The sequence below is a fragment of the Amblyomma mixtum genome, chromosome 3, assembly GCF_055824585.1.
Source record: "Amblyomma mixtum isolate Tamu chromosome 3, ASM5582458v1, whole genome shotgun sequence".
In the NCBI taxonomy this organism is placed as follows: Eukaryota; Metazoa; Arthropoda; class Arachnida; order Ixodida; family Ixodidae; genus Amblyomma; species Amblyomma mixtum.
In genome coordinates, this window is record NC_143014.1 from 241,131,615 (window position 1) to 241,147,805 (window position 16,191).

Below are 16,191 nucleotides of genomic sequence, written 5' to 3' on the forward strand. Positions count from 1 at the left end.
CCAAGCGCTTCGTCGTCTCGGTCCGACACTGCAACAGTGCACACATGGCACTCGTCGTCGCGTGGGTGTTTCACGAGCTCCAACATCAGAGTCAAGGAGTCGGTTGCCGAGCTCACCAAGCGCTTCGTCGTCTCGGTCCGACACTGCAACAGTGTCGGCCTCCATTATTATGATTTCTTCTTCGTTTCTGCCCACCCTTACGCTCTGATTTCCCGTTGACCTCCTGAAAAAGCTACTGCACGCTTTCCAGGTGCCAGCACACCTCTGCTCCCACCGTTCCAATAAAATGGGCGCCATCTTGTCCGAAACCTTTGCCAACGCCTGTTTCTCGCACTTCCCTGTTAATTTCTGCTACTTTGAAGCCTTCCTCCTAGCTTAACTTCCCTATCTCCTGATTAATAGTAGCAATTCCCTGTCAACCTCTCTATTCTGTCCTACCACCTCCGGTTCTGTGCACACCACAATCTGCACCTGCGGTACTATTGCCCTTATATCGTCAACTCCCTGAGCTAATCAGCATAAATACAACACAAAAACTTCAAATCGAAGACCTGTGAGGTACTACTCTTTGCTAATAACGACAGACTTAGTGGTGGAGCAAACCTTGACATCACACTCAGACTTCTGCGAACTTAAGATATTTGGGAACTTTATAAGCTACATACTATACAGAATATCTCTGATCAATGTTTATTGCTCCGAAGGGCTCCAGATAGGAAATATTAGTGCCCTAGACTGCTCCTAAATCGATGTTTCTGTGCTCCAAAGGGCTTCAAATTGGAAATTTTTAGCACTCCAAAAATTGCTCAAAATTGCATTTTCTCATCACTGTTTTCGCATCACATTTTGAAAATGCCAGCAGTAAAGTTACACATGAAATACAAAGGACAAAATGTGGCAAAATCAAATTAACACATGGGTCATACCGGCGTAATGACCTAAAAAAGACGCATAAAGTATTCAGTGTTATGCGACTGACCAAAGAAATGTAAAAGTACAAGACGAGATACAGACATCGAGCTACATGGACAAAGAAAGAGTTCGAGAGAGCGCGGGGAAGCGGTGGCTTATCGGCAGAGTGGCAAGGTCCCGTCGCAAGGAGCGCCGCCGGGCTGCAGATGCCCGCTGCGGGGCTGATGCGGTGTCATGGATTCCGGTGAGCTTGGGCCGCGCATCTTCGAGGCCGAAGAATCGCTTGCTGTCGCATCCCTTGCTGGCTTCACACGCTTCGCACGCATGGACTTCCCCAAACAATCTGCCCGACTCGCGTTGTTACCGCCGCCGCGTTCGCATAGTAAAGAAAGGCAATCTAAAGGAAAGGCGCGCAAACGGTAAAGCTAGATCGCGAAAAGAAAGTGAAATGATATCTGGAGAGGCAGGACACAGTGAAAGACATGCTTACGGATGAGCGCTGAATTTCAACTGAACACTTATATCGCAGTGCGAGCGGCAGAAATGGTCAGTGCGCAAAGGCCAGGGACCCTGGAAGTATATTTTCAGTGGGAGGGCTCGAACAAATTTTTTTACTTGTTTTTTTTTCGTTTATGTACTTAGGTTTTTCAGATATTACAATCCAAGTTTGGCTCGAGAGAGAATAATTAACTGCGAGAAAAAAAATAGATGGTGCATATATATTATACAAGCATTAACAAGAAAAAAAAATTAAAGAAACGAATTTTCAGTGCCCACATTTTTATTCACATTTGACAAATTTACATACTTAGGCATTCGCGCATGAACAGAACCATAGCATAAAAGAACAGTTTAAATATCACAATACACGCAAACGCGCTACAGTACATGTATACAGTTACCAATAATGCACGCAAGCCGGAGACATTTCGGACAGTGCTGCTCTTTCTAGGTACTTAGGCGGGACCAAAGGTTGCTGCTCGCTCAGCTGTTCTGCTCACAAACTCCTTGATGACGCCGTCTAAGCTTAGGAGCGCCGTTCTTTCTTTGTGTATATGCAAAATCAGAAGATGCGATAACCTCTTTTGAGTCGTTCGGTTGCGCAAATACGTTTTTATTCTGGGCAGAGCAGTAAAAGAGCGTTCCCCAGGAGCGACAGACGCTGCTATGGAAAACATAAACTGAACATACCTCACGACCTGATTCATTAACTCGCGCATATGTTTGCGATTGCCTTTGTAGGATCTCCAAAATGCCCAGAGTTGTGGTCGAATCAGCACCGTTTAGAAGAGTTGGTAATAGCATAAACTGCGCCGAGAGTCTGCACAAGTCAAAATCAACTGCATGCACTCCCAAAGCTGCCTCTAGTTCATCTGCTGTATACCGACTACCTCCAGCGGCGCTGGTTAAGGTGTCTTCTAGTTTTACGAGCTGTTCCATGCCCGGCTGCTCATAACGCTGTTTTGTTTCACTTATGATTCGGTAGGCAGCAGCGAAATACTCCTTGCGCAGCGCGGCCTTAACGTCAAGTTCAACTGGCTGGACAGGTCTATCAGTCGCCTCATACCTCGCAGGAGGTTTTGTCGGCCTTGACATACGTGGTTCTTTCAGGCCTAGGCGCGCTGCTGTTGTGCTCGTGTGCTGCCACAACTTCTCAACGAAGTTTCAGAGCGCAACTGGGAGATCGCCTCGCAGAGAGGCTCTGCTGCCTTTTTTTGCACCTGCGATGCAATATGTTGAGCTCTGGAGAGCCTTTGCTAGTTCTTCACAAGGTCCAAAGAAGGCTACGGAAATGTCGATACTTAACAAGGTTTCAAATTTCTGCAAAAGCCGATCGTAACCTCTAAAAATAGCCTTGCTGCTTTCGGTCACTGAATCTGGTGTCTGCAAGAGCTCCTTGCGTGTCTCTTGGACTCTGGCGTAATTCTCAACGAATCTTTGCATCGACTTCACTACGGTCCATCGCGTCGGGCAAAGAGGCAGTAAGTTATTTGGCGTTGATCCACTCTCCACAGGTGACTCACGTCCTGTAGGAAGTTACTATGTTAGCATAAACACTTTTGCGCTTCTTGGAGTCGAGGATTGCGTTGGAAACGTCATTACCAGTGCTAAGAGCGTCTCCAATTATGTCGCAACTCCTGCTGGCCTCTTGCAGTACCATATCTAAACAGTGATTACTGCAATGGACATACACTGACCGTGGCTCACAGTCACTAAGTCATTTTTGCACACCCAAAAAACGACCGGGCATATTTGCCGCCCCATCGAAGCAGTGGCCACATACACAGTGAAAGCCTAGGCCTAGGCGCAAAATCATGTCCTTGATGATCGAGTGCAGGGTCTCAGATCTACTGTCAGGCGCGTTATACAGGCCGAAATACTCTTCCCGAACTTCGAGATATCGCTCTGCACCCACAGCACGCAAACGGTGAACTGCTCGTCACCATTTACATCGGTTGTTCCATCAGCAATGATACTAAAAAGTGGACTAGACTGCACGTCCTCAACAATTTCTTGTTGCACACTATGGGCCATAATCTCTATAAGCTCATTCTGCATGTCACCGCTCACCCATTTATTTCTCTTAGTCATCCACGTTTTAAGGGCCGGGACATCCTCCGATCTCTCGTCGAGAAAATCGAGCAAATTTCCATCACATTTACCTCATCCTCGAAGAGCTTGACCTATATATGCGGCAGAGGCAGCGCACAGAGCTAACTGCGACACGAAGTGCTGCCCTCGCCTCCTCCCGCAGTTTGTTGTATTGCTGCGAAAAGAGACGCAAAACAGGCATGCCTGCCTGGCTTGGCAAGTTTCGGCTCACGGAGGCCAAGGGAAATTTGCTCTTTTCATGTGACTGGAACTTCTCGGTAGCTTTTTTTAAATTGTTAAAACCAACCTTAACAAAAGCTGGTTCCATACTTCCAGCACTGTTCCTTCTTTCATAGAAATGTCGACGGCACTCGTGACGCAAGGATACATCGCTCTTGCCTTCAAAAAAAAAAAAAAGCCAAGGAAATCGCACAAACCAATCCCGTTGGCACGATCTAGCACGTCGCTTTCTGGGGAACCTGTAGGTTTCGGCTGGAAGTGACCGACCTTCGTACAGCGCTGACTCGTCCTCCCTCGTCGACCTGTTTCTTGAATTCGTGAAGGCAATTGGCGAATGCACATTGCTTGTTTCATCAAAGCTGGTTCCTCCTGCTGGTCGACGTGAAGGCCCCGGTGTTGGAGCTTCTACAAATGAATTCAAAGACATATGGTCACATTTTGCTTTTCACAACGGGCTCCTATTTTCAGTGAATGGTTTTAAAACATGCGAAATCAAGTTTCTTCAACATTTTCCCGAATCAATGTATAACAAGGAATTATCATTAGCACAGCAGATAGGGGACTTTTTTTTTGGTTGGAAACACTGAAAATACTTGCCCGCGAAGCAGTTTGAGGATGGTAGGGACAGCTCGGAATGATGGCTGCAGTCATCGCCGAATGGTTGAACATCGACGGTGTTCGTGCTGTCGGGACGGGTTGGACTAATTTCTGCAGAAGTAGCGCCATCTGGTAGTGACCGGGAAGAAGCAAGAAGTGTGGTTGAACGGATGCACTTATACAAATGGAAGTCGGGATGAAATACTAAGAGCTGTAAGATATCGTACCTTGAGATTCTCCTCTTCTTAGCCATTAAGCAAACAAGGGAAGGGGAATGAGGGGCTCGTTATAAATATGACAGAAGCCAACAGCCACAGAAACCAAGGGGCACAGGGGATTTTTTTTTATTTATTTTGTGGTGTTGATCAATTTAGAATATTACTGAATATGTTATCGCTTAAAGAAAATTGATTAGAAAAGCAGAAGAAAAAACAACCACGTGCCGCCGGTGGGATCCGAACCCACGACCTCCGAATTACGCGTCCGGTGCTCTACCTCTGAGCTACGGCGACGGCTGTCAAATCTTCTGCTTTCGGGGGTATTTATGTTTATAAGTAACCTAACCTTGAGAGTGTTCATCAGCGCCACCCACGTTCATAAGCGGCGGACGTAGAACGTCCTGAGTTACCGCAGAGTGACGTAGAACGTCATCGAACGGAGAGGGTGGAAACTGCGTGAGAACCCTCTTATGCCTCCTATGGCATCAAGGCTGCCAGAACCGAGGCCCTCGCTAAGCAATTAAGCAAACAAGGGAAGGGGAATGAGGGGCTCGTTATAAATATGACAGAAGCCAACAGCCACAGAAACCAAGGGGCACAGGGGATTTTTTTTTATTTATTTTGTGGTGTTGATCAATTTAGAATATTACTGAATATGTTATCGCTTAAAGAAAATTGATTAGAAAAGCAGAAGAAAAAACAACCACGTGCCGCCGGTGGGATCCGAACCCACGACCTCCGAATTACGCGTCCGGTGCTCTACCTCTGAGCTACGGCGACGGCTGTCAAATCTTCTGCTTTCGGGGGTATTTATGTTTATAAGTAACCTAACCTTGAGAGTGTTCATCAGCGCCACCCACGTTCATAAGCGGTCCCTGTGCCCCTTGGTTTCTGTGGCTGTTGGCTTCTGTCTTCTTAGCCATGTACGCTTTGGAGCCGGTATGAAGAAACTCTTTTTTGGGGAGCCAGACATTACGTGTAAGGCTGGAATCAATTAAAAAATGCAGTCAGTTTTCAATCGCTGCTCACATAACTGCGATGCGATGAGGCGGACGCCTGGTAAGCAAAACGAGAACACCAGGGGTTACAGAAAACTCAAGCGCCGACTGCCAGGAAAAGCAGAAAAAAAAACGTAGATAATCGCGTACACAAATACGTACCTAAATATACAGTCCGACATCTGGCTGCAACTTTTTTTAATTATGCAGCGTTATATGCTTTAGGCCTACCTCGGGGACAGAGAAAAGGCTGCCAGTATTTTTTTCCGACTTCAAGCATAGAAACCAAATCCATCAAAACAAATGGAAGCAAACATCGAGCTGCTACCATGCAGCAACGCTCTGTTATGACAACTTGACATCGTAAAGTCGTAATGTGCCGATTCGACATAGAATCTCAGAAGAGGCTGTCGCGACTCAACAAGTTGCGACAGTACGATGCGCGTGATGAAAGCGTCTTACATCATACTGCCACAGATATGGCGACTACCATAGCTGCACCGACAGCGCCAGCACATTTCTATAATTTAACCTGTATGTCTAAAGAATTTTCTATTTGAAAAGGAGCAAGTCTAAGCGGGCAAACTCAACTATAATAATAATGTAAGCGTAGATAGAGCGGTACATACCCGAATAAGCCCCCAAAAAGGCTGGAACTGTCCACGGAGGTTGACAAACGGCGCCGGCCTTCCTTGATCGCGGTGCAAGCTTCTGCCAAGCTCCCTAATGGTCGACTCCCAAGGCCCTTCAAAAGCGCTTCTTTATATAGAGCCACTGGATTTCCAGTAACGTCCTGCGCATGCGCAAAGCCTACTCGTCCGCCAATTTCGACGACTGAATTTTTGAATACTAGAGGAGTTCGCAACATGCTTTTCCACGACGTCCTCTCGACGCGACAAACTCCTGCACAATGATGGACCATTTGGGGAAATTTGTAAGTCAGCTTTCTGCAAAGCTTGTTTTCCAACCAAAAGGTCTCGTTCCGAGACTCTCGCATTCTTTGTGCAGTCGGGTTCTCCCTTCTGAGTAACTTCTGGAATATCGCCATTTGACTTCAAAATGGCCCCGACAGAGGAGGGACCGCTGTCAAGCTCCTGTTGCACCGCAGTAGAGGTTAGGCAGGAAATGCAAGGAAACGGGCTTTGCTTCCGTGACGGCAGGAGTGGGCTACCTCATACTGGGACTTTGCTCGCACTAAACTTTCTTAGAATTTTCTCCTAAACTAATTAGACTGACCCGCACCGTCGCGCCCACTTCCTCCCTTTACCCCATCCGTATACCCCTAGCCCGAACAACGAACAGCCGTATACAGCCCACCAGCCACTTTGCGACGACAAAGACCGGTCTCCTTTGATTGAAAATGAAGGGTTTTCTACATGAAGGCTATGAGATATGCTTGGCTCGGTCATTCTACTACCTTATTTGCATTTCAGCGCAGAATGAAACTAGCGAGCAAGTGGCGCTCGGTGTGGTACCTGTGTCAGAGTGTTTTTATTGTTAAAATTGCCTTTCTCATATATGAAAACCAAAAGGAGGGTTAGCACTGTAATTCATGCCTGTTCCAGAGTCTTGGGGGTGTCTTCAACGTGTAGTTTCCTACTGGGATGTCATGGGAACGCGGAGGTCGTAAGTTAGGCTACAGCAAAAAAAAAAATGTAAACAAGGCAGGAATTCAAGCGGGGGAGGGGCTGATCCCTCTCATGAGAATACTTGGGGGGGCTCTGCCACCCCCCCCTGCCCCCCCCCCTCCCCTGTTCCGGCGTCCCTGGCAAAGGCTATGATTTACAGGGGTCGAGGACTGACAACAGCAGCAAAAATAGAACAAAACAAAAAAATTATCCGCCAAGCCTCAGTGTTCGACTCACCAAACGTGGAGAAGAGCAAATCCAAACATCACTACTGTTTCGATTTACAACCACTTTAGCTATATCTGGCATATTTCCTCGTTATATCAGTAAATAAATTTTATGAACGTGTATATCACAACAAGACGAATCGTTTGACACCACCCGGAACCCCCTGCGACAAACGTTTCGGCTGTAATGGCTGTCTGAAGTTCCTCAGAATGCATGGTTTGGGGGCTGAAAGGTCGTCGTTGCGAATCCTACACATATTTTGGGCTTCATCTCAATTAGGTTTGGTTTGGTTTATGGGGATTAACGTCCCAAAGCAACTGAGACCATGAGAGACGCCGTAGTGAAGGGCTTCGGAAATTTCGACCACCTGGGGTTCTTTAACGTGCACTGACACCGCACAGTACACGGGCCTCTAGAATTTCTTCTCCAAAGAAATTCTAGCCGCCGCGGCCGGGATCGAACCCGCGTCTTTTGGGTCAGCAGCCGAGCACCATAACCACTGAGCCACCGCGGCGGCGAATTTCCTCAGTAATTAGTAATTTTATCCTCAGGAACACGCCAAGTCATTTGACACTACTTGAAACATTCTGCGTCAAACAGGTGGCCCCTCAAATTTTGTGCAAATGGTGGTTCCGGGGTAGGGAGGCGGGGTCCCACTTCGATGGCCGCAATACTGCCACATATATAACGGATCGAAAACATAGGTATCGACTGAAGCGCTGCACGCCCACTGTTGCTATGTAATATAGTGTGGTGACATGTTCACGTAGTTATTGTTTTGGTCAATTTGACCTTCATTGCAGACAGACACGTCCTTCAAAGAGCTATCGCTCTTAAAAACAACAAAAGCGCCGGACGAAACACGAAACGAGTGCCACTTCTCAGAGGCCTGCCGTGAAAAAAGACACCCTCAGGAAGCATAAAGGCGCTGAAGGAAAAAATCATAGCGGAGCGAGGCCACAAACAAGTGTGCGCCAAGTTTTGCGCTATCAAGGCCGGGTGAAAACCGGCGTTAAGCCACTTTTGTTGCAAACCAACCCGGGAAGGGTAGTGAAGGGGTGGATGAAGAGCAAAAAAAATGGAAAAAGAAATGGAGGGGGGAAAACCTCGAAAATACACAACCCTGGGAAGGCAAGAACAGCGATGACTGAAAGAACAGCAGAGGTAGACGGGAACAGAAGCAGAAAAAACCTATAGTCGCCGAATAAGTATAGTTTAAATAAAACATAAACATATGCAGGTTTATGGCAGGCCTTGTCCATCTACGGGAAGGGGTGAGGGTGGGGGAGAGGGAAGTGTCATCGCAGTACGGGCAGGCTCGCTGCTCGTCGAAGGGGGAGCATGATAGTCGTGCAGAGTAGGGTCTCTGAGCTCTGAGGGTCAACGCAGCATGCGCGCGCGCTCGAGAGGTGCGGACAGCTTCCGTCGACAATACGGCCATCCTTTTTTTTTTCAGTCGCCTTCGGTTAAAATGCGCCTGCTGTTCGTCTTGTTATATCTTTTTCACGCGTCGATTGTCTCGTTTTTGTTGCTTTTAATTTTAGATGACGCATCCTCACTGGCAGTGGTTCGTATCGTAAACGCTTCGGCCGCCGCGGTGGCTGTGTGTTTATGGCGCTCGGATGCTGACACGAAAGACGCGGGTTCGATCCCGGCCGCGACGATCGAATTTCGATGGAGGCGAAATTCTGGAGGCCCATGTACTGTGCGATGTCAGTGCACGCTAAAGAACCCCAGGTGGTCGAAATTTCCAGAGCCCTTAATTACGGCGTCCCTCATAGCTTGAGTTGCTTTAAGACGTTAAACCCCAATAAACCATAAAACGCTTCAGTTTGTCTGCAGCCCCTACTCTTCTGCACAATCGCAGTGTTCGTTGGAACCTGGGAAAGTCTTCTACAATGTGCCTTTGACTGAGAAGCTTTTTCACGGTGATATATGGGGACCAGTGTATTCGGCGCAACTTGTGTGGCTCCTCTGTTGCGGCTGGCTGCCTGCCGGGAAAGACAGCTTGTCCTGCTTGGTGACCGGGCATTTTCCTACATCGCTTGTTGAAGCTTTTTATCTGGTTCCATTGTGTTTTGATCGCCTTCCCCTACTCTCCTTGTCTTATGACAAATAAAAGTTTGTTCCTCCTCCTCCTGTTTCATGTGTAGTTAGTACGCAGCTCGAAATGAAGGGGCCGCGCGGATCGTGCTTTGCTTTAGTCGTCGTCCCCGCGTCCGCGTGTGCTCTGGAATAGGATGCGCCCTGGACGGGAAGCTCATAGAAAGGCCAGGGCAGACACGAACTCGAGACCAACTCTCAACCTCAACCCATGCATCTTTCGCTCCCTCACCCTCTTCTTCCCACCTGTGCTCTGCTTTACCTTCGCCCTCACATATTTTTGTGCGCTAATCCTCCCTCACCATCACCACACTGAGTGAAGCCATTATGAGGTGAGGGTGAGGACGCGGAGGCGTGCGGACATCAAGGCACCCTAAACGCGCTTATGAAGGCGCGCCCTCATGAGGGTGCCTATGCCTGCTCATGAGCAGCGGTTACAGCCTTCACAGCCATGCAGTTTGCCCCGATATTCTTATCCGTGCCCTCTAAGCCCTGTTACATGAACCAAATAGATCGGGTCGAGTCAGGGGTCAGGTTGAGATAGGCCACCCCAACTCGATGACTGCGTGTTTACATGAATTCGCTGTTAGCGAACCGAGACCGGTTCATCTGCAGCGACGCCAAACGGTGAGCAGCGCGATGCGAGCGAGCAGTGGCAGCCTCCGAGATCGCGGCACTCCACCCCTCTCTCTGGGGCATGACGGCGCAAGCCAAAAACAGCCCCCCGTTTATCCTCTCCCCTCCCTCTAACCCGGCTTTTCGATTCGAAATTGTTTAGAAGCCCATCGAGGCGGGGTCGAGTTGGGTCAACCTACCCTTTGCGGGGGAGTTGACTGGATCCGACCTCCCGACCCGACTTGGCGCGCGTTTACATGAACCCAGTAACCGGTGTTCGACCCGATAACGCGACTCAACCCGGCCCTGTAGTTTTCCTGTAAAAGCCGCTCCGAAGTCGCTTTTCTCCGGGCGTGGACTATGTGGCCCTCTGGGGTGAGGCGAAATGAAGCCTTCACTGCAGTGAAGCCCTCTCATGTCAATCTGGAGTCTCTCTTACTGAGGAGCCCTAAGTAAAGTCGTCCTTGGTACATACTCCGAGTAAGGGAGCTAGTAGCTGCCTTCATGCATCCTTTCGTCTTTACTTGCCCTAGAGGAGCGCTTCACCTGACTACTGCTACGGGCGGTGAGACGCGACGCAAGGACACGAGCCCCGCGTGAGCGCAGTTGAGCAGTCGGGAAGAAATGGCAGCGTGGACTGACCGCTACGCGGGCGTCCACACGCAGTTTTTTAACCGTTCTTGCGAATGTGCGTTCGATGAAGTGTACCTGTATTCTCCAACAGCTAGGTCGCTTCGCGACGCGGTGAATCCTATGGAAGTGTACTTAGAGGAAGAATTCGCGCTCAGATTCCTCACCGGTGCGGCTGGGTCACGTTTGGGCACTCGGCTGCGAGAGCTAGCGAAATCCGCCGCCACCGAAACGTAGCATCGTTGACACCTCCGGGCCACCACGTCGCCGCTCGTGGCGTACAGAGATATGGTTAGAAAAGAGCATAAATCGACGCTCTCAACTTACCATCAGCGTATGCATGCTTACGTACGCTAAACGCAGGTATTATGCGGGACGTTCCGCCATTTCTGACATTCCCATTTTTAGCTGAGCGTATGCAAACAACGACGCAACGACATCACGATTGACGATTATGTGGCTATTCCCTTTGCGTCGAGTCGGCGAGTTGTGCGCGCAGCTCAGCCTAGAGGCGCTATTTGGTTGTTAGGACGGGAACCATTTCTGTCAACAAACCGACGGTCCTCTTAAAGCAGCAGAATCGTTAATCTAAATAAAAAAAGTTAAGCAAATTTATCACTAATACGTTTCCTTAGAGGCGAGGTGAGACGAAGCGAAAGATCGGTGCCCCATTTATGGCCAGCGAACACACTGAAAAAGGCAGTAACAACGATGAATTCAGACTGAATCGAGGGGTCCTGCTTCGAAGGGCGCAACCATGCATGTTTCTCGCCGGACTGCTGGCGCCCCCTCTCGGCGCTTCCCTCGTCGCCGGAATGGGCTGGCGCCATATGGCGCACTGGAGTGCGCAGTCTGTTGTTTGCTTCAGTGATCTTAATTTAGATGTGGTTGTGCGTGAATATGTCCGGTGAAACGAAGTCTAGGCAGACATTTTGGGTTGTTGGCTGCGCTAACAGCTAGGCAAACTCGTCGAACGCTCCTAAGCCATTTTTTCCCCATTTTGGAACCACATTTTGCATACACACTTAAATACAATAAACCACTTTTGCCTGCGAAACGCTGGCTGATTAAAATGCAAGCTGCGCTTTTTTTCCTGCCATAAAAAGTTGCAAGTACGAGGTCTGTTAGAAAAGTATCCGACCTTATTATTTTTTTTTTGCGAACACCTGATGGATATGAAACAAGCGCCCTTGCATCAGCCGACCTTGAACTCTCGTGCGCATGCACGATTTTTTTCCCGCCTGCCGATAGCGTCAGTCGCTCGGACGCAGCGTTTGAGTGAGGTAGTGCGCAGTGCTCTCGTCGGTTTTTTATTGCAAGGAAAATGGCGGAGCGACAGGAGCAGCGCTAAAAAAATGCATCAAATTTTGCCAGAGACTGGGCTATAGCCAAGTGGAAACCATTGGGAGTATTCAGACGGCTTTCGGTGACGATGCTATGAGCAGCACACATATTAAGCAGTGGTACAACTGGTTAAAAGACGGCGGCACATCGGTGGAGAGCGAGCCACGTTCCGGTCCGCCATCAACATGCCGAAATGACCAGGTCATTGCCGAAGTAAACGCTGTGGTTATGAGGGACCGTCGTGTGACTATCCGAGGAATTGGGGAAGAGGTAGACATCAGCAATTTTTCTACAGATTTCATTATCACCGAAGATTTTGCCATGAAGAGAGTTGCGGCGAAATTCGCGCCGAAACTGCTCACGGTGGAGCAAAAGCAGCTTCATGTTGAAGTCTCACAGGACATGCTGGATTCCACAAACAGTGACTCCGACTTCATCAACACCATAATCACTGGTCGCGAGACTTGGGTATACGGGGACGACCTGGAAACCGAATCCCAGTCGTCACAGTGGATGCATTCCGCGTCAACAAGACCAAAGAAGGCCTGCCAAATGTGCAGCAGCGTCAAAGTGATGCTAACTGCTTTCTTTGACTCCCGCTGTGTGGCACACCGCGAGTACGCCTACGAGATGCTGCGCGGCGCAGGAGACCGGAGTTGAGGTCAACAGGAAATTGGCGCATCCATCACGACAATGCTCCTGCACATTCCTCGCACTTGATTCAGCCTTTTTTGGCGAAAAACCAGGCTCCTGTAGTTCAACAGGCTCCTTACTCTCCTGATATGTCCACCTGCGACTTCTGGCTGTTTCCCAAAATCAAGAGGCCATTGAAAGGAGCCCGATTTCAGACAAGAGAGGACATTATGGCTGCAACGACAGCTCAGCTAAACTCCATTCCGAAAGAGGCCTTTTCGGAATACTTCCAACAGTGGCAGCACCGCTGGGAGAAGTGTGGGGAGTCCCAAGGAAACTACTTTGAAGATGATCAGGTTTTCAACGCTCCAGTTATGCCAGTTTTTTTTTTCGGCCAAAGGTCGGATACTTTTCTAACAGACCTCGTATGTGCACTCGCGGTCCTCAACACTTACGTTCTCGAGGAAGTCATAATATATATGAGCAGCCAAAATCTCAAAACTTAGAAAAAAAAAATCGCGATCGCACCATTCGGCTGTGAAACTGAGGGAAACTCTTTGAAGCTAGCGCAGGACCTCCACGCATTATTAATGCGAAAGCATTTCTTGTCTCGCGAGTGGCGTGTGCAGGACCTGTCATCAGAGCGTGTCAGCAGAGTGTGTCATCAGAGCGTGCCCGCACGAACTGTCAATCATCCATTATCGAATTAATTAATAAAATAGTTGGTGAAATAAATATTTAAATGTCATGCATGAACAACTGGTCACTAAGGTGGTTAATTAAAAGGTAAATCAGTAATTTGGCGAAGTAATTACTTGAATTAATCAGTTAACAAATCAAACGGTAATTTACTTGAATTCGTGAATTGGTTAATTAGTTATTTAATTACGTAAACAATTCAATTGCATTATGTCCAGTTAAGACATGAAAATAGTTAATTGGATGGGTAATTAACTTACGAGATTAATTACCATAATTAGTGAATTACCTCTCACATTCGTCTATAATTTAATCTAACTGCTGATTTGAATAATTAATTGGTTAATAACCTGACTTAACCAATTTGGTTACTTACCTGAATTAACCAATTTGGATAATTACCTGAATTAACCAATTGGATGCTTACTAGACGCTCTAGCAACGTGACCCACGTCTTCGGATGCGATAGAACCGAAGTTAGAGCGAAGGCACGGCTTAGAAACGGCAAAGGCATAAAATAAGGAACACGCAGCAACATAATCGGCAGCTATAAGATAAATGCTGCTTTCTCATTACTACCCCTAAGCAGACTTGGGTGCACGCTTGCAATTTTTGTTCAGGGAACAGCAAGGGAAGTTTGGCACGGCGCTTCTCTCCTCCAATTCAGCCATACTGCCATCCTCCAATTCAGCCATACAGCCATACTGATCGAAAAAAACTGCTTGCGATTATTTAAGCTTTGAAAGTCGCACCACAGAACGACAGGTAGAGCCATTCTCGCCGAGCACAACCGGCTACGCCGCTCCCTCCTTGCCGCGAGCGGCACAGTTCCGCTGAGGCGACGGTGGTGCCATACAACGGTCGCCCGGTCCCTATGGGAATCTGCGGAATTTTTCCGGCGCCCCCTCCACCATGCAATTTGCACGTCCGCGCACCGTGTACTCTCGACAACCTTGCGCGGCGCAGCACCCAACATTTATTTCTGTTTCAATATCGTTTATCTGTACATAGCGTATATTGCCGCCCTACCCCTATATCCTTTCTTCTATCGCTCCCCCCTTTCTTCCATTCTCTCTCTGTCCTTTTATCCCCGCTAGCCGCAGCTGACGTGCTTCAGGTTTCGATGGCAGATTCCGCGGCTAGCAACATCTCTTCCTTCCATTTTTATTTTTTATTTTTATTACCAATAAATAGCCACTAACAACAACAGATATCGGTCCTGTACCGGTTGGTGTTCCAGTAATCAGTTAAAGATTTGTGCGACTAGCTATTTTTTTATTGAATAGCGCGTAAAGCTTGTGATGGAACCCTCAAACCCAGATGCGCGGCATGCGTTCCTAACTTGAGGAGAGGTGAGGAGAGCTTTCAGAGTAAGCTGGCTTCCTGCATCGCAGATTCGCGGAAAGGAGGCCTCGCGTAAGTTTAGGAAGACCTCGAAGGAAAGGGAGCTTTCAGAGTTTGGGCCTAAGTCATGCGGGCCTTCTCCGCTGTGGCAGGTGTGCAACATCCTCGTAAGAGGTTACAGGACGCTGCGGATCCCAGTGGCTCAAAACACGATTATCGAAACAGAGCAGTGGATTGCAGTGCACTTTCTGCAATGCCTTAGCGCGGGCTACAGTGGGATTCGAACCAAGAACTAAGCAGCAAATGCCTCATGTGTGAATGACATCGGTACTCACGACGTCGCGGTCAAGTGCCTTGAACCTGCTAGCGTGCATCGCATATGACTCGCAAGGAAAAGGCTATTGACCACGACTTCGGAGCACGGGTGAAAGTCAGTGGGAGGTGAGCCTTCTTGCAAGGGCGTTTCCCACTTCGTTCTTAAAACATATCCAATCAGAGCGGAAAAACTGCTCATCGACTTAGCGACAGAAAAATAAACAAGTGGACGAAAGAAGTGAAAATAAAACATCCAGGCCTCAAAGGAACGCGAAGTGGCTATGTCTCACAGCCTGGACCCAATGGAGTGGATGATATGACCTCGTGCCGGCGAATTTCAAAGGTGCGCTTTTTCTCGAGTTCACAAGCCAGTCATATCGGTTTCGAAGCCGTCATCTCGCTATCGTAGCGTCCACTTCTCTCCGGACAGGCTGTGAGGTGGAGCGAAGCCAGGCGTTCGAAAACGAGCCTAGCAGGGTAACCGCGCGGCCGAAGAGTGCCGGTATCCAGGCACCAAGGAAACCGTTCAACCGTCATACGAAATTTTAGCAGCCCAGGGCGGATAATAGTGCCGGTACGCCTTCGCAAGTTACCAGCGGAGCAATTCGTGATGGGCAATGTAGACAGAAAGGGCAAATGAGCTTTGGTTTGAACCTTTACCGTCTCTCGCAGCGTGCAGGGCTGTAATATTTTGTAAAGACGATATAACACGCCTCATCTAAACGCTAAGTTCACGTATTTGAATGCTGAAACTTCTTCGAGTACCCTTTAAGAATTTCCACGTGCGTACTTGTCTCTCCACAACCTTTTCATAGCGGAAAATGCTCTTCTTTTTTACTGGCGCCCTGCCGAGTCGTGCGAAAAAACAACATGTTTAAAGAGATTTGGGTAGAATAAAGCCTGAATAATTTTACCCTGTTCATTTCAACTTGCACCCACTAGCTTTTCATGGTTCGCGCGCTTGTCCCAGCACGCATTACAGCAGAGACAGCTTTGTGAGGGCATGTGGTGCCGTTCGAGAGCGTGCCCGTCTAACCAGGCTTAAATTCTAGGCAAATGACAGCCTGTGTCGAATTGGCAGCCTTCAAGGGTCGA

General features: G+C 48.4%; 1 pseudogene; it reads right to left on the minus strand.

Moving 5' to 3' along the window:
- Positions 1-1,868: 1,868 nt before the first annotated feature.
- Positions 1,869-2,352, minus strand: LOC149354166 (uncharacterized; annotated as a pseudogene).
- Positions 2,353-16,191: the final 13,839 nt, after the last annotated feature.